This window comes from Sus scrofa, chromosome 11, assembly GCF_000003025.6.
Source record: "Sus scrofa isolate TJ Tabasco breed Duroc chromosome 11, Sscrofa11.1, whole genome shotgun sequence".
Lineage (NCBI taxonomy): Eukaryota > Metazoa > Chordata > Mammalia > Artiodactyla > Suidae > Sus > Sus scrofa.
Window position 1 is genome coordinate 61478442 of NC_010453.5, and position 20220 is coordinate 61498661.

General features: G+C 35.8%; 1 protein-coding gene and 1 pseudogene across 2 annotated transcripts in view; one reads left to right on the top strand and one right to left on the bottom strand.

The window, feature by feature from the left end:
* The window catches only part of GPC5 (glypican 5), a 1358912-nt gene that overhangs the window by 687442 nt on the left and 651250 nt on the right, over positions 1-20220 (top strand). The window lies entirely within an intron of this gene.
* LOC110255762 lies at positions 8996-12063 on the bottom strand (annotated as a pseudogene).

A 20220-nucleotide genomic window follows, 5' to 3' on the forward strand; every position in this document is an offset into this window, starting at 1 on the left:
TCTTTTTTGGGGAAATAGAATTTTTTATTGATTTTTCTTTCTGACAGTTGTTAGTATCTAGAAATGCAATATATTTCTGTATGTTAATTTTATTTCTTGCAACTTTACTGAATTCATCTATTAGTTCTAATAGTTTTTTGGTAGAGTCTTTGGATATATAAAATCATATCATCTGAAAATAGTGATAGCTTTACTTCCTAGAAGATCATATGTTTCTAGGAATTTATATATTTCTTCTACATTGTCCACTTTGTACAACTGTTTGTATTATTCTCTTACAATTTTTTATTGATTTTTTTTTCTGTCTGCACAATCTATGTATTGATGTAAGTGGGGTATTAGAGTTTCCTACTATTATTGTATTACTATCCATCTCTTCTATTTTATCTGTAACATTTGCTTTAAATTTAGGTGCTTAAACATATATGCCCTAATATAGGAGCACCTAAATATTATTTTATAGTCATTGTTTTGAATTCTTTATGAGTTAAATTAAATTCCCATATCATTAGGAATTTTTTTCTGGGTTTTATATCGTTCTTTCATTTGGAACATATTCCGTAGTCTTTTCACTTTGACTGTCTCGATTTGTTTCTATGAGATGAGGTGAAACTGTTACCTACCCCAGTCTTGAAGGCATGTTCTTGTGTAGGAGTGTTCCTGTCTAGTTGGTGTGTTCCCAGTGGCTTTGATGGGAGAGCTGGATTTGCTGAGAGCCTTGCTGTCTGTGGTTTCCTTCATGATGCACTGGTAGTTGCTGTTTTGTTGAGGGACAGGGCAAAGGCTGGAAAGGATAGAGCCAGAGTTTGTCATGAGCAGAAGCCTCTCCCTGGAGTGATGGTAGTCACTTCTTTGGTGAGGGGTGGAGCTGGGCCCAGAGAGGTAACATCTGAGCCCACTGCAGGCTGGAGAGAGTGCTGGAGTGGTCCTGGCAGGCCAGCCAGAGATCACCAGGCAGTTTTCTTTCATTCCATTCAGACTGGAAGGGAACAAGTCTGTGCATTTCCTTCAAGAATGTAGTCTTCGTTTCCTATAGCCCTCAGTAAGCTTCTCTAGTTTTCATAGTTGGCCCAGGGGGCTTGTATTCCCAGTACTAGACCTCGGGGATAGAGTGGCCAATATGGAGCGCAAACCCTTGGCGTCTTAGCAAAGATCCTTGAGCCTTGATATCCTCCTCTTCCTCACGCCACCCACCAGGTGACTAAATTGCTTCTCCTCCAACATATTAGACTCCATGTTGTTCTTTCCTTATATCTTTGTTTGTAGAAGAACTATTATGCCAGTTTTTATGTCATTTTCAGAAAGAGTTGCTCTATTGGTAATTGTAGTTTTATGTGTTTTTTAGGGAAGATGCACACTTAGGCTCTTCCTACTCTACCATCTTGATCTGGCCCTGTCCAAACATTATCATTGAATTGACTCTGATGAAACTTTCATTAAGTTTTGGGAGAGCTAAGATGTGTATTCAATTTTGAAAGAGTTCTAAGGGATAAAATAAGACAGCAAAAAAAAAAAAAAAAGAGAGAGAGAGGATGTCTCTTAGTGGATGTGAAATTTTTCTTATTTTTTACAGTCATGATAAATTTTATGTCTCCCTTGTTAGTCTAATTCTCCTTTCATTTAACTGACAAGTCACCTTGAAAATATTTTCTGAGGAAGAAAGAGCCTTTTATAAAAAGATGGCTCTTCTCATTACTTAAAAGAGATACTATCCTATCTTGTGTTTGAAAAGGTTTGCTTGATGCTATTTTATTTCCACTGAAACCTGAAATGCAAAGCATGATTTCTGAAACTAATTCTTCCAGTGTCAGTAGCTTAGTGCTAAGTTACTAAAAAATCCTAAAGCAATTAAGATTCTTTCTTGCACTCTTCCTCCATATTAAAAACAACTCTAATTGTTGTAGGGTTTTCTATTTTAAAAATAGAAAGAAAATAATCAATTATTTTAACTTGTTTATCCTATCAATAATATTAGATACACATTAGTAGTCAAAATCGCAATTATTTGGTTCTAAGTACATGTAACCCATGTCACTACCAAGGCTAATTTTGGTAAAAAATTAATTCTTGGTTATTGATGGAACTAATTCATAAAACCAATCCAAAGGGAAAAATCCTATGTTGAATATAAGTGGTAAACTGAGTGTGAGTGCAATTAAGCTCCCATTTATATCAACAGTGTATATTTTCAAAATAGGATCATTCACGTTAGAAATAAAAATCTGCCTCTATCACCAGGATTATTAAATTGTTTTGTTGACTACCTTTCTTTTGCTTAGTACCTCTTCTTCTTGGATGTGTTGATTCTGGGGCCTTATAAGAAGTGAAGTCTTTCAGGCTGGAATCTTGCACAGAAGACCCCAAACCCACCCTGCTCTGACTTCACTTAATTCCCAGGCTTTATTGCCATATTCCTTCTGTTCTGGTACAATGTGCCAGGAGCAAACTGGGGAGCAGTGGCTAGTGTCCAACAAAACCTTTACTCAAATTCTTCCTCTCAGTGAAATAATTTCCATCACAGTTTCTTGTTCAAATTGTACTGAATTTTTTCAAGTTTACTGAAGTCTTCTTTGTTAGCTAAAACAGTCACTTCTTCCATGAAAATGCAATGGGCAAAGAGTCATCACTTGCACGCCACCTCTCACATTTTATATTGCATTGTCATCATTTCTGTAAATATTCATTTCCCTTTTCTAAGATCCTTCATTAATCAATAGTTGCTTTTATTTTGAGTCAGCAAGTATTTGTAGAAGGTAGAACACAATGCTGAGACATCTCTGGATACTCCCGTATTTGTTAATAAGATTAAGTTTCACTGTTATGAAAGTAATACATATTTACAGGTGTTTATGGAAGTGTTTATATATACTTAACATATACAAGATATGAAATAGAAGTGCAAAGATTTAAATAACTCTTCTATTACTTCGCTCTTATTCTTCATTCATCCATGCACTTATTTATTTAACAAACAATTATTAATCACTGTACTGAACTCTATGCTCGGTGACAAGAATAAAAAATAGCTTAGTGAAAAATGGGTCTATTCCTCAAAGAGCTTATGGTAGTATTTAAGGACAAAAAATTGGTAATGTCATAGAATGAAAAATACTGTAGCAGAGTTAAACACAGGGTACTGTAGGAATAACACATTGTGTGACTATGAAAAAAGTCCCCCCGGACATTTGTGTTTTTTTTCCGATGGAGTACTCTGTAACCACAGATAGTTTTATATTATTATGTGTTATAATATTAGTAAAATATTTATGTATTCACCTGTTTCCAGATTTAATGGCCACCCTGTATGTCTCTATTACATATCATGTGTCTACAAATATATAAAAGCAACAAACATAGAGCTTGACATATAATTGGAATTCATTAAATGTTTTCCTCCTTTTTTGATTCTAAATAGCTTTGAAACTTAGGAGAGGTTCTAAAAAACTTGGCAAGTGTTTTGCATAAGAGCATATGACATTATGACACCTACCTGCTGTAGTCCAGGGATCTAAGTGCTGAATCTAGATCGATGGTTCCTTAGTTGGCTCAGACCCCTGTAGAAACCTTGACTAAACTCTTGGTACAAAGGCCACTAGATGGGGCTTGTGTGCTTATTACCTTGTGGTTTAGCGAAATGTACTTTATTTTTAGTTATTTTTTTAAAAACTCAAAAATACTTCTCTTTAACCTATCTTGTTCTTTATGAACTGTAACAATGTAAGCAATTCTCATTAGAAATCTTTTTATATTAACAAGTGTACAACATAACTATTGAAATTGCTAACATGTAAGATTCCTTGAAACAAAACAAACCTCTTTGCAACCAGGCATATGTATCTCTTTAGAGGCTAAATGCAAGAGCAGATGACCAATTTGGTAGTTATTTTCAAAGCTATGTCTCATCATATTGCAGAACCTTACATAGTGTACCTTGGATGCACCCGTTTTCTGATTCAGTGAGACTGGGTGAGACCAATGGGCGTGTTTCCAATCAGTGATCAGATGTGCCGATGATCCTGATCCAGGGATCAAACAAGGATCAAATCTCTGTTGGATGCAAAATCTTTCTGTGGATAAAATGCATTGATCTGGCTCTCCTGTCTCAAGACTGCTTCATGCCACACTGTCACATTCATCTTTCCAGGCACTGAAACCTGGACAAGGACTAGAAAAAAAGAGTATGCTATTTCTACTGTGTGCATGCTCCTCACTGCTAGGCACTCGGCTGTCTTCACAAGCCTACGGGGGGTAGTGCTCTTTACCTCTGAGCAATCAATAGCTGATACTCATTTCCCTTAAAAGAAGAGTTTTATCTAAGACCCCAAAACTTGAGATTCTGATTTTTCCTTTGGTTCATTGACTTTTGGCTTTCTGAGCCTTCCTTTTCCATTTTTTTTTTCCATTTTGCCTCCCACTGCCTCCCCAGGATGTCTCTTTCCACTCCCCAGTTTTCCAACCTCCCTCCAACCTCCCCATTCAATGCTGAGACTTAGGACCAGTGGTCTCCTCTCTTCCTAGTCTAGTTCATTCCATTCTTAGTCTCTGGTTTACTGATTTCACACAAACAATTAGATACAATTTTACTTCTACTTTACCTTTAGTGGAGATTTAGCTATGCACTACCTCTTTATGTATATCTGTATTTGCATGTAGATTCTTCACCTATTTCTGACTTATCCATCCCTTCATCATTTATTAGCTACCCAGTGATTCCAGGCATTATGGCTATGGTAGTAAATATGTCAGGCATCACCTCCCATCTTTCGAGATCTGCATCATTTTTTAAATTTTCTCTTTTTTGGGTTCAGGATACCTCTTATCACTGTTTTTTTTTTTTCCATCAAAATTACCTTCTTGGCATACAGACTCCTGGCTTAAGAAAACCATAACCTCTCTGGCTTTTGCATGGTATCTCAAGCTTCCATCTCAACGTCTTAGTTCTTGACTCTTAAGTCAGCATATTCTCTGGCTACCTGAGCATCTTCTTCTCATCTGACTTTTCCCACCCTGGCTGGGCTTCTGCATCTTCTTTTTAATGTGGGTGATAATACCTTACAATGAGTGGCTTATATCTTTGATGGTGCTTTAGCACATCCCATCTCATTTGATTCACCATTTCAAATGAAGGTATCTTTATGGAAAACATAACTTTCAAATACTTCACCTTCATATAATGTTCAGATTCTTATCAATGCTTAAATTACCTAAATCTTGGCCTATTTGAGTATTTTTTACACTTTTTATATTCTATCATTCTGTCAAACCTCTAAACTTATATTAACAACAGAAAGAGCTGCTAGAGAATTATTTGTACTCTCCATTATTACATTTTATGGAAACTTGAGTTACCATTAATTTATTTAGATCAGATGTGCAAAAAATCTTTCATGAAAATGATCTGCTGCAGCCCGGAAGCTTCTGTATTATGCCAGCAAAATTGTTTTTACTTCATGCTCTCTGATAGTCTTTTCATGATCACTGCATGACAACTCTGAATACACACCTGAACTCAGCCTATTTTAAGCCATGCTACCTTAAAAAGAGTAGTCACCTAGGCATATCCACAGCAGCATTAGTTTAGATGAATTAGCAAGGCTTGACAAAATGTCATCTGAATAGAATAATTTGCACTCTACTTTTCTCTCGATTGAAGCATTAAGATTACTTAATGTTTAATGTAATGAAAGATATTCCAAAACCCTATATGCAAAAATCATTGTTAATGAAGGCGAAAATTGTGAGGAATGCCATAGAAAGTTCAAACCACCAATATACATTTTTGGAGACTTGGAGCCGAAAAGGTTAAGCTCTTCTGGCACATAGAGTTTTTACCAAGATCTTAACCTGACGATGTCCATGATACAAGTTAAGCTCAGCTTATTCAGTAGGGACGCTACAAAGTGAAGCATCATGGTACTGAGGGTAATGGAAACAAATGCCTCCACGAGCCTTGAAGAATCGCAACAGCCATGTCAGCGCAGATGGCTCTGCATTTATTTGAGTCTCGGGATTCAAATTGGCAGGAGTCAAACAAAAATCCTGATAAGCATGCCAGCAGTTGTGGAAAGGAGTTTTCTTTATGTAAAAAATTGTTCATAGGAGTTCCCGTCGTGGCTCAGTGGTTAAGGAATCCGACTAGGAACCATGAGGTTGGGGGTTCGATCCCTGGCTTCTCTTAGTAGGATACAGCGTGGCCGTGACCTGTGGTGTAGGTTGCAGACGCGGCTCGGATCCCCCGTTGCTGTGGCTGTGGCGTAGGCCTGCGGCTGTAGCTCCAATTCCACCCCTAGCCTGGGAACCTCCATATGCCGTGGGTGCGGCCCTGGAAAAAGACAAAAAAAAAAAAGTTGTGCATAGCACTCCATTGAGAATGCATAGGAAACTGGAGATATTGGCACTTGAGTTTATTGGCCTATTCGTATATTAAATGTGTGGCCCATAATTTATTTATTTATAGTTCTGTATGTATCTATAAACATATGCTTTATGTGTATATGTGTATTTCATGTATATACATATATATTCCACAAACTCAATACACACATCCATATATACTAGCAATATAATAATTTGTGAATACTAGTAATCTATAATTAATATATTTTTTGCCTTATATGATTTTATGTATATGTCAGATCTTCTTTGAAATATGTTAGTACTTATGAACAGTTGCTAATTCCTGAATTAATGCATTAATTTTCATTTTAACTCTACAGGGCTACTAGCATAAAAAATTTACGATTTTCTTTCGAAACCAACTAGCTTGTTCTATCCTTAAGAAAGCCTTCTACCACTGACTCCTTAAATTTTACATCACCCCTGAAATTTATTTTGGTCAAATGACTATGCTTGTTCATTAACGTCTTTTTCCCCTGCATAATGAGTCATTAATAGTTTCGATGAATGTTCAGTGAAAACTGATTTGACGTTTTGGGGCCAAGATTCCTGAGTTAGCCCTGGGGGGAAAAAAAAAGCTACTACATATTCCCCACAATTTTAAAAATGTTCCAATAAAAAGAAGAAAGAAAGGATTATGCCTTGGTCTTCTATGAGGATGTGAAGCAGAACCTGTTTCCAGATGAGCTGAACTCTCCTGCTCTCTTTCACAGGGACATAGCTGAATGCAGATATCAAAAGAGAAGGGTTTTCTCATGACTTTTCTTCTTCAGGGTATTTATGGAGTGTGAATATACCTATTCAATGTGTCCTAATGTTGGGTCTAGCAGCCAGTTGGCCACCTGACTGATCCATTGTGATCTGTCTACCCACATTATCAGATTAATAATCCAATCACAGAAGACTTAAAAAACATCTGTAATTTTCTTGTATCACAGCATTTGCTCATAACTTTTGTGGAATATCTATGACTAGCTAAAGAATATTTTTCCTACTAGGATGTTATGTTGACAAATCTAGCATTCAAGGAAAAAATATTCAGAGCCTTGTGTTACTTCTTTTTCAGATTTATTGTATTCTTTAAAAATTTGACTCTGATGATTTATGTGATTGTAGTACTTTCTCTTCCAGCCCTCAGAAAGGTGGAGTTATTTTTAATACCAAATAGATGTCTGAACAGATTAAACAGATAAATGCTAGAATCTGAAAATTTAAAGGGAAAATGAAAGATTATACACGAATGAGATAAAGTAGCCAGTTTTGACTTCAGCATTAATCAAAAGGCATTTAATCCTACTGCACAGAGTGGGTTAAATGTGGGGACCGTCTTGTTAATCATAAGCAGGGGACCCTGAACCACCACACGGAGAAAAGCCAACTGGTGATTAGAAAAACCTGCCTTCAGATGATGAAAGCTATCATAAGCCCAAACTTAAATAAAGTTCTATAAATATATTTTATCACTGCTTTTATTGTGGTTGAAAATAAAAGAAAGGACGAACCTATGTCGAATCACAAACCAGACTCTCACTGATTCCACACCCTTTCAGTTAGGGTGGAGTAAATTGATGTAACAAATATGCCCAAAGGTGGAGTTACTGTTGTGGCTCAGTGGTTAACAAACCCAAATAGTATCTATGAGGATGCGGGTTCAGTCCCTGGCCTTGCTCAGTGTGTTAAGGATCCTGTGTTGCCATGAGCTGTGGTGTAGGTCACAGACGTGGCTTGGATCCTACATTGCTGTGGCTGTGGCATAGGCCAGGAGCTACAGTTCAAATTCAACCCCTAGCCTGGGAACCTCCATATGTGGTGGGTGCAGCCCTAAAAGGACACACACACACACACACACACACACACACACACACACACAAAAAGAGGGGAGGAGTTCCCATCATGGCTCAATGGAGACAAATCTGACTAGTATCCTTGAGGAGAGGATGAAGGTTCAATCCCTGGCCTCGATCAGTGGGTTAATGATCTGGCTTTACCATGAGCTGTGGTGTAGGTCACAGACACAGCTCAGATCCTGCGTTGCTGTGGCTGTGGTGTAGGCCCACAGCTACAGCTCCAATTTGACCCCTAACCTGGGAACCTCCATATGCTGCAGGGGTGGCCTAAATAAAGAAAAAAAAAATGCCCAAATGTGTCTCGTGCCTCAAACCAATTAGAAGCTTGTGTCCAAGGCAGGTTTTCCTAATCAGCCATTGGCTTTCCTCCATGTGATGGTTCAGCAATGCCTGCTTATGATTAAGAACAGCAAGTTTGGTTGAGACGGCCCCCACACTTAACCTGCTCTGTGCAGTAGGGTTAAATGTCCTTTGATTAATACTGAAGTCAAAATTGGCTACTTTATCTCATCTCCAAAGGTCATAGGACAAGAAATTAGATAATCATTAATATTCTAAGACACAGGAAAAAATAATAATAAAATGAAAGAAAATGAAAAGCCCACTTTATCAACAGTTTGAGTCTTGTTTTCTCTTTGTGAATGTGTGTGTTTATATAAATAAAGAGCAGGAGTAAATTCCCCAGATGTTACTAGTGATTATCTTTAGGTATTATGGTTACAAGTAATTTTAATTTTCTCATGGCTATTTTCTAATCATCCACAATGTGCAGGTATTCCTTAGAGAAGAGGGGGGCAGTACCTACAAAACACTTCAGCTCCCAAAACTATATGTGAATTGTCTTAAACTCAAGACCTGTCTGAACATCCGTTTTTGAAAGCATAATTTTGTTCGTGCTTACCACAGAGAGCCTGGCTGTGTGCTGCTGCTCTTTCCTAAATCTACAATAACTAATTAGATTTTAAAATTTTCTGGAGTAAATCCTGGTTAGAGGGGAGGAAAAAAATTAAAAGTAGTCACATGATATTGCTGAGATGAACTTCAAAAAAAGCGTTGCTAATGAGACCCACAACCCAGAGTTTCTTATTACTGAATTAAAATACACTCAGACCAGGTACCACAGCTTTTAATTTATTCTCAAAAAGTATTTTGTGTTTGGGGAAAATCTGGCTAATGAATGAATTCAATCAAGCAAACAAAAAATAAATACAATTTCCCTCTTGATGTGCTAGATAATTAATGTTTATGAATACATGAATCATTGCTATGTCCCATGCTATGTTAGTGCAGATTTTTTTTTTCTGAAGATGGTGCAGTCTTGCTGAGGTAATTCTTTGAAGTATGACTCCATTACATTTTTGTATATTGTATAAGTGATAATAATGTGTATATATTATTAAGATTTTAAAGTTAGAAGATTTTTCAAATGAAACCCTAAAATTCACCTGGCCAGGAAAATGCAATTAATAGATATTCTACTAGAGATGGTAACTCAGAACTCCCTCGCTCATTTCAAAGCTTGATGCCTCCTATAGTGTATTCCATTGTTTCTTTGAAACATGAACTTGTATTACTAGAGTTTAGAGGGAGGCACAGGGTAAAAATAAACTTGAGGTGGGCCTTATCAAGTCAATAGATTAAATTAGAATAGAATGATGTCCTACAAAAAACAAAATGTATAATAAGAACTTGATCGGATCTGGTGTTGCTATGGCTGTGGTGTAGACTGGTAGCTGTAGCTCCGATTGCACCCTAGCCTGGGAACCTTCATATACCGTGGGAGCAGCCCTAGAAAAAGGCAAAAAAAAGACAAAAAAAAAAGAAGAATTTGAATAGAATATTTGGGGAATAGAGAATAAGGAGATTAGATACATGGAGAGAAGACTTGTATTGAAAATCAAGGGGTAAGAAGAGTGTCTGTGGTGGCAAAATGGGTTAAGAATCCCCCAACGGCAGTGGCTCCTCGGTGGCTCTGGTTGCTGCAGAGGTGGGGATTAGATCCCTGGCCTCACATAGTGGGTGAAAGGATCCGGCATGGCTGCACCTATGGCTCTGATTCACTCCCTGGTCTGGAAACGTCCATATGCTGCAGGTGCAGCCATTTAAAAAAAAAAAAAAATAGGAGTTCCTTTTGTGACTCAGAGAGTTAGGAAATCTGCTAGTACCCATGAGGATGCAGGTTTAATCCCTGGCCTTGCTCAGTGGGTTCGAGATCCGGCGTTGCTGCAAGCTGTAGATGTGGCTCAGATCCATTGTTGCTATGGTTGTGGTGTAGGCAGGCACCTGCAGCTCTGATGTGACCCCTTGCCATATGCTGCAAGTGTGTCCCTAAAAAGAATTTTAAAAAAAATCAAGCGGTAGAAATAAAGGTGTTAAGTTTTGTTTATTGAAGATGAGAGTGTTGGGAACTAAATTTGGAAAATAAGAAACTTGGGCTTTTTCTTCAATACAGTAGGTATTTAACATTTCATATAACTTGCTGTAGAAAAGGCCAGGGGATGAGTAATCCAAAATAATAGAGAAACTCAAAGCTAATAGTTTGCAGTAGATTATAAAATTAATTTGGAAAGAAGTTGGCCTCCCCAATAATACCTTCCTTACAGCTCTACTGTAACAATTCTATTCAAACTTCAAAGGCAGTGGAAGAACATAGCCCAGGAATATGCTAGTTACCCAGACCCAAGATGAAAAACTTACTTATAGAGCAGAGATTTTTAAAAAACTGTTTAACATAATTAATTTTTTAGACAATAACTAAAAGGAACCCCACTTGGAAACTGACAAATCAATGTTTTATTAAAATAAATTGAATGACTAAGTTCAAAATTGTATGTATTTTAGATACAGATGATTTTAATGACATTGACATAGCTGAGACCAGAAAGATATAGTGGGCATTGTCCATTTGTTAACTAGTCCATTGGTTAACAGGCTAGTGAACACAGCTGCAAACACAGGTGAATCTTGCTCTGTTCTATGAGACAGTGAAGGGATCTTCTCAATGCTTAAATATATTAATATAACCAGTTATAAAAATCTAAATATAAAACCAAGCTCCTATAGATTTTGAGAAGACATTCACCATCTTCCTGAAAAGTTTAACATTCCACATTCAGGTTTAATCATCTCTTTAGAAGTGATAGCACTTGTTGAACTGGAATTATTACAAAAATTCAAAAAGCTGACCATATTCATTTAGCCACAAACCAATCTTATTTAAATCAGGACCGTACAACAGAAACATTCCATCAGCAATACGTGATCTGGAATTCTGGTGTATGAGATCAATTTAATATGGTCCACATATGAAAGTCATGAGACATTTCAGTTTTGGAATAAATAAGGCAGTGGCCAGCTATTACTCAGTAGCTTTTTTGAGATAAGCTACCATGTCTTTGTCCTCTCCCTTCTTCTTAATGCCGGTGAAGATTGCTTTTATTCCAGGGATGTACTTGGGATTCTCCAAGTACTCCATCAGCGTCTCCTCTCCCAAGTGATGCCTTTGCTCTTGTAGGCATCTGTGTAAGTGAATCCTGATGCCTGACCTGTCTTCCGTCCAAACAGACCATTAGGTTGGGGCAAGTCTTGTGCTTGCCTCTGTGTTCCACAGTGCGGCACTGGGCACTCTTCAGAATGAAGATCTTCTTGCCCTTCTCAATGTCACCTGCTTTTAAATGGCTGTTTTGCTGCGCACAACAGAGAAGTGGCCACTGGCAAGCCGGATGTCCCACTCTCTCAAAATGTTTATATTTACGCAGCATAAAGTTATCTGATAAGCATAACGAGTCAATTTAAGTCAAGACAGTATTTTTAAATTAGGAGTCATGCCAATGTTCTATTGCGTATGTTTTTTTATTAACAAAATAATCATGTAATGTGAGGGGCTTTCCAGTGTTTAAGAACATCCTACTGCTGTGCGTAATTGCAAATGATAAACAATTGACTGCCTGCATTTTTGACTTCAGGGCATTTGTCATTGAAACAAAGATGGCAGGCGAAACTACAGTTTCAGTTATAGGGTACATCCCTGGAATATGTAGTTAATGTGCCACCAGTTGTGAATGTTCGTTTTATGATACGTATGAGTATACTTTGTTTTTATTACATTAATGTAGATAAATTTGGTTTATTGAACAGAGTGGAATTGGTAGAGTCTAAGCAGAGAGCAATTGCATTCCTTCTTACCATTCCCCATTAAACATTTTTTCTCATAGAATTTCCAGACACACTTGGATAATAAACAAGTAGAATTTTATTTTGGCATTAAAAGTCTAGTGCACCCTAAAATCAATCCTGTGTGGCTAGTCTGATAATCAGAACTTACGGTCTTATCCAGTGAAATCCTCCCCTCTCCTGCTATGGGCCTGACCCACTTGGTAGCTTGGCATAGGAGTAGCCGAGTGAAGTCAATTTCTTTTTCCCCTTAGTTCGCTCCCCTGGCTCTTCCACATCCTTGGCACACAATTCTGGGTCCTCTCAGAGTTGGATTAGAAGCCAGAGGAGAGGCAGCTAACAGTAGAGGACAGAATCCCATTCCTTAGGGAGTTTTGCTGCATGTGGTTGCCTTGGCTTCTAATGAGATGTCTTACACCTTTGATGTATAAGCAAGATCCCTAAAAGGAATCCCTTTTAGGAAGACCCCCAAACCTCCCTTCTGCAGGGCCCACATCTAATATTGGAAAAACACACGCTTTTGTCTTTCATTGTTGTAAGTGTAGCCAGTTTCCAATCAGTCCATGTTACCTTTTCCAGGCACTGAAGAATCTTCTCTTTACTCTAATCCTGTGTTGTCCTGCATGGTAACCTCTAGCTCTATGCTATTGAGCACATCAAATGTAACTAGCCCAAACTGAGATAGTTTATAGGTGTAAAATGCATACCAGGTTGCGCAAACTTCGAATGAAAAAAAAAATGTAAAATATCTGACTAATAATTATTACATGTTAAAATGAAAGTATTTTTAATGTATTGGGTAAAAGTATATTTTGAAACATTTCATCTATGTTTTTGCACTTAAAAAAAAAGATGATTAGAAAATTTACAATTATACCATGGTTTGCATTGTATTTTTTTTTTTTTTTTTAGTGTCACACCTGTGGCATGTGGAAGTTCCTGGGCCAGGGGTCAAATCAGAGTTGCAGGTGCCAGCATACACCACAGCTTCAGCCATGCCAGATCCTAGCTCAAGGCAATGGTGGATACTTAACCCACTGAGTGAGGCCAAGGATTGAACCCATATCCTCATGCGGACTCTGTCTGGTTCTTAACCCACTGAGCCACAGCAGGAACTCCTGCCTTGTATTTCTATTGGACAGTGTCACTATCCTTTAGACCTTTCAGGAGTCTAATTTTTATTAGAATAAAATTTGAATTTGTACATCCCTCACGCTCTGTACTCCATAAATGGACCTATTACCACACATTTGGCTTGTTGTCTTGGTTGTTAAAGCACATACACAGCGACTCTCCCCCAAACTTTTCTTCTTAGCCTCTTTCATTCCTTATGGAGTGGAATCAGATTCAGAGTCACTTATTATGTCTTGTGAGAGGCAAAGTGCCCAGACCAGCTCAGCAGGTAAGCGCTGAAGAACAGATGCTGTGAAACTAAAGAAAAAGTTAACATAAAAGAAGACATAGAGACCTTTATCTTAAGCAAAGGTGGGAACCAGGGGACTCAAGGTCTCAGGGACCAAGAGCACCGCCTCACGAAACCACACTGCTTTTATTGTGCTCTTTAGGATTACATCAAGTGAGGAGGGGGTTGTAGGTGCAGGATATAGTTCTTTTATTATTTTAAAAGTCACATAGCTGGTAGATGGTTAAGTTTTTATTCTGACCTTTAGGCATTTAACAATCATTAGCACTGAGGAAGCTTGGCATTAGCTGTCTATGCATAGCATCTAGAGAATCATCACTGTGCTTCTAGCATCTAGAGAATCATCACTGTGCTTCTAGCATCTAGGGAATCATCATTGTGCTTCCCCAAAAGACATGCCTATCTGTGGCAACCCTGTGTGCCTAGGTTTGCACCTCGTTCTCCTTGCTGATGCATATTCTGCTAATGACTGCTCATAAACCCCCTGGGGCCATGAGGTTCCTCTTTCTCTTATTTCTCTTATTTTAACAGGACATGTCATGTTGTGCGAACAGTGCCAATCTGCCAGCATGCCTAGACCAAGGCATTATGTCCTCATGCAGCTGACCACCTGAATAACTTACGCCTTTTGGTCTTTCTTCTCAAGATCAAGTTATTTACCAGCACTGAAACTGTTTTCAAGCAGGAATATGGGGTAAAGTAAAGCAGGACAAGATGGAGTTTTTAACATAGAAAATAGAAGCAGAGAGGCTAAGAAAAGATTGTAGAAACATGTCTCCCGACAGTGAAATACCTCATGAAATTAATAATTTCCTCCATAATATATAGATTTGTCACATTTAGAGAAATCTTCATTACTCTGGAGTCATAAAAATATCCCTCTATATGTTATTAAATTTTTTCCTAAAAATACTTTATGCAATTAGATTTTTCAACTAATCATAATTAATGTATTTGACTATTATTAAGTAGAGTTCCTTTTTTTCTTTTTTCATATAGATATTCATGGTCTTGGCATGAATCATTAATTTACTATTTTCTTTCAGACTTACAGTCTTTCACTTGTTATGTATTAGTTTCATAGAAGTATATGTTATTCTTTGGCTTTTAACCTAGTACCAATATAATAATTATTTATGATGTTTGAAGAAATTGATATATAATAGGGTTCATCCTCTGCTCTTATCTTTTAATATAGTATTGGTAATTTTGGGTAACACATATGAATTTTTTGGGTAACACATATGAATTTTAAGACCGAAATATGTGGAAACCCTTCCCAGAAACACTTCGCTATTTTTTTGTAGGTTCCTTATGATTTTAGTCACTATTTAAGTATCACCTTTTTAAATTTAATGTGAAATTGCTCACACAATAATTTTAATGCAGTGAAACAAAGGCCACTGGAGCTAAACAGAGAAGTTGACAGTCTGTTAACATGCTAGGCAAGGGAACACACACTAAAGAAAATATTCACTGAGTAATCTTCTAATGGTGAAAAGTTGGGGATTTTTAAATGCTTGATTGTATACCCATTGCAAATGAAGGAGATATTGGTGGATTATTACTGCCCTTGCCCCCGAGTTAAACTATGATGCCTCTGGGATGATCAGGAAGGGACCTGTGTCTCTCAGCTTTGAAGTTGGACCTTGAGTTCACCAGTGATGATGCAGTGATGGGTGCAGACCTGGATTCAAGTCATAGACGTTTTCATGCCATTTCAAAAAGGTATTTGAGAACAAGCCTTCAGTACTTCAAGTCGGTAGATTTAAATATTTAAGAATTGCTACTAATGTATTTACAAATATTAATGTGAAGTAAATTGAATTTAATGCCGAATACTTTCAAGCATTCATCTAAAGAATCACAGTTAAACATTATTACACTCAAGAAAAAAAAGGAGTTCATGGTAATTTTGCGAATTAAATATTAGAAACTTACAATAGAATGAATTCCTAGGACCATGTACAGTTGGTTACATCAAGTCTCATTGTTCATTAGTTGGAAAACAGTCCTTAGTTTGGTATAGTAAGTGTCTGGCATGTCAGGTTCAGTCAGCATTCAAGAACCTTCATTCATTTTAGTCAGCCACTATGGGTGGGATAAAACATAATATTTGATTTTATTTTCTCCTTAGTACATGGACTTTTTATCTTTTTTTATTCTTTATTTTTATTTACTTATTCATTTATTTTTATTAAAGTATAGTTGATTTACCATGTTGGGCCAATTTCTCCTGTACAGCAAAGTGACTCTACCACATATATACTCTTTTTCTCATATTATCTTCCATTATATTCTGTCCCAAGAGATTGGATGCAGTTCTCTGTGCTGTATAGTAGGAATTCATTGCTTATCCATTCTAAATGTAATAGTTTGCAGCTACTGACTCCAAACTCCCCATCCATCCCACTCCCTCCCCCCTTCCCCCTGGCAACCCCAAGTTTGTTCTTTATATCTGTAAGTCTGTTTCTGTTTTGTAGATAGATTTATTTGTGCCATATTTTAGATTCCACATATAAGTGATATCATTTGATATTTGTCTTTCTTTTTCTGACTTACTTAACTTAGTATGAGCATCTCCAGTTGCATCCATGTTGCTGCAAATGGCATCATTTCATTCTTTTTATGGCTGAGTAATATTCCATTGTATAGATGTACCACATCTTCTTAATCCATTCATTTGTCAATGGCTATTATCTTATTTCCATGTCTTGGCTATTGTGAATAGTCCTGCAATGAACATAGGGGTGCATATATATTTTTGAATCATAGTTTTGTCTAGGTGTATTTTTCTTTTAAGTTTGTAATATGTAAAAGTGAATGCAGAATAATTTTTATTTCTGTGGTAGTATAGGTATAGCTTATCACTTACCTTATCTCTATCTTGAAATATTTGTATCAATTCTCTTAAACTTAGTAAGATATATTTTCACAGAGTCTTGAACCCCTAAGGACCATGCCTCACTACTTTGGAGAAAGAAACAAAATGGTTAACTTATTGTTGATTAAAAGCATATTTAGGAAGTTTACAACATAAATGCTTAATTTCATCCTAGTGCTAAGATATGTGGATTTTTTTTTTCAACCTTACAGAGATAGGGGTCTTTAGACCTAATTGGGTTCATCAAACTACCAAATTTTCTGATGATTTCTGTTTAATAAAATAAATTTAACTCTATTTAAAAATAAACAAAATACATAAGAGTATAACACAAGTTAACTCCACATTTTGAGTTCGAATTTTGTTCTATATCATTGTCAATTAGATTATACCACCATGTTGTAGCCAAATTAGTATATGCTGATTAATTACCAATGTAAGTATTTTAATAATAATGATAAAATGCAGCTATTATTAGAGTCTCAGTGAAATATAAAGAATAAATAAAGCAAATATTGTATTATTTTTCATTTTATAAATTAATATTTTTCAGCTCAAAAATTATGAATTCTGAATGCTAATAGTGATTCAATTAATGAGAAATATTCAGGGAGAAAAAGGGTAACAGAGTTTTGAGCAATAATGAAATATTAACTTCAGGTTAAATGTAATCAGACACTGCTAAAAAATTAATGTAAAATAGGAACTCAAAGGAAGTTATATTTCAAAAATCCAGATCCCAACAAAGTTACTTCTGAAGATAATATACAGAAAATTGGTCTTTAAAGAAATCATTCTTGTAGATTTTACAAGATAATTTACTTTTAATATAAATAATAATACAAATATACTATTTATATAATTCAGTTCTAATAATAAATACTAACAACTTAGAAAATTATCTTTTGAATTTTCATAGATATTTTATGATTTTCAATGACTTTAAATCAAGAAGTTGTGAATATGGATTCCTAATATATGTTTTGATATTTTTAACATGTGATGTGAAATTTTTTAAAGAATGTTGATATTCTCTGATGATTCAAAGAAATATTGATATTACTATTGGATAGAGTATAATACCCTAGAATTGAGAGGAAAATCTGAGTTCAAATTTTATCGATCTGTCTAAACTTTTTAGCAGCGATTATATAGATACTTATAATATGTCATATATAATATACATAATAGGTAAATTTTTTACAGAGATATATCATAAATATATGGGTTTTTGTAAGCAAATACAGTGTATTTGCTAGTAATTAACTAGTTGAATATCTTGGGAATGGGGAAGTAAATGTGAATGCATAGGAGAGCTTAAGAAAAGGAAATCTTTAGTCTCTTATGTAGAACAATTTTCAGATATTCAGTGAAGTGTTTCTTTGTGAAAAACATCAAAATTGAAATCCTGGGTTTGAATTCTGATTCGCTGCTCACTACCTTATCTAGCAATTGATCTTAGAGCCTCAATGTCCTCATCTGTAATAAACTGCTTTATTGGTTGTTACAAGGATCAAAAGAAATAATGCATGTACAAGAATAATTCAAGGGAAAATCATTATACACCAATGAGAAAACTCAGCACATTGAAAACCCTCCATGTAATCTGTATTTTACGTATAGAAATCACAACCCCCTCCAAGATCAAGTAACGTGCACCTTTAAAATAGAATGCAAGAAGCACTCATGTTTACCTTGAAAACATTATATTCCTTTGCTCATTACATTTTAAAAAACAAATCATGCATTTGCTATCTTTTAACATGTGAAATTATTCAGGCTTGTTGAGTTTGACACGGTGCTTGCTTCCCATTGCAAGGAAACTGAACAAATATTTTGTGATCTTTGGATCAAATTATGTTGTCAGTGAACTAAATTTTACCACTTCATACCATTATGAGGTGAGTAAAGGCCCAAGAATACCATTTACTTACCATAGCACATTTCCAACACTGAATTCCAAAATACCACGTAACTCTCTGGGCGAAGAGACTCGATCCCCCTCTCTACCAGAAGGTGGCACTGCCCACCTCACTGACGACATTCTGAGGTGGGTGCACTAAAGAGATTATTCTCCATCTAGAAAGAAGCTGGATTTTAGAACATTTTATTTGAAATAACGAGACGCATGTGATTAATTTCCTAAAGAATAATTTTACTTTTGTCTTTTTGTGGAAAGATGTGCACGCTAAGTAAAAATGAACAGCTGTTGAGAATAAAAGGAAAATGCTTCATTTAGAATCTATTAATTTCTATCATCATTGTTCAGTACAATATTCTCAGACTTAATTACTCATGTAAAGAACATTATGACTAAATGTGAAGTAAATTCTTCACTCCCCTCAAGACTTTTTTCTCTTTCTCAACCACAAATCATGTGGCCGACTTTCTACTTATTTACTTTTTTTTAAATCATGGTATGAGTACCAACTTTGGCTCTGTTTTTCCCCTCGTCCCCACCTCCTCTCATGGAAGTAAATATATCCATCTGTCTCTACTGCTAGAATCTCTGCTTTGAGAAAACAGGGCTCTTTACAATTACTAGTAACATGTAAAATATGAAAAGGCTTATTCCACATCCCCCCTTTCTGGGGACAATTTAGGTAGATTCCATGTAGCTCTTGCTGATGACAGAAGGAGAGGAAGGAGATGGTACAGGCTTATAGACAGTTAAAGAGGCTCAAATTGATGTTCTTTAAATAAATACAACAGGAGGAAATCACTTTGCTAAAAGTACAGCTTTGAACAAGCTTCTATAAATTAATTGTCAGAGTTGGGAGTAAAAATGACACCTAACAAGAGAAAAACTAAAGGAAAAGGATGAGAAAGAGTGAAAAAGCCTTTATTTTATGTATATATTTATTTTATATATTTGATTTTTCACTAAGTTATTTCATTTGTATTCACTAAATGCATGATAATGACTCGATGACATAAAATAAAAGCAAAACAAAACAAAGAAAAAGACATATGAAACACATTGTTTAAAGCAATTATTCAAAATTTCATGGAATAGATTTAGTAAGTAAATGTAATGCTGCATAATTACAGTGGCCATTTCTTGTTTCACATTTCTTTTTCCTAATTATCTTAACATAATTTAAAAAATCAGCTGAGTTCAGTTTATCTTTAATTTTGAAATTGGGGAAAATAGTGGGAGTGTTGGACAATTATGAAATTCAATGCCTATAGGAGAGAAAATTCACTAATTTTAGTTGGCTGGGGAATAGTAAACTTTTCATTTTAGATTAACTATATTTTATATTCAGGCTTGGGATTACAGACTACTGAACTTTACAACAAATAATTTTATGTTCTCATGACAAGAACACGCATTTTCCATTATTATTTTTATGAACCTGAAGTAAGTTTATCTGATACTATAATCATGAAATTTTATCGAGAATTTATTAAAAACATATTGAATACTATGTTCCTGTAGAAGCTTAAAGATTGCTACTCATTTTATATCTTCCTACACATTTCTATACTGAAAT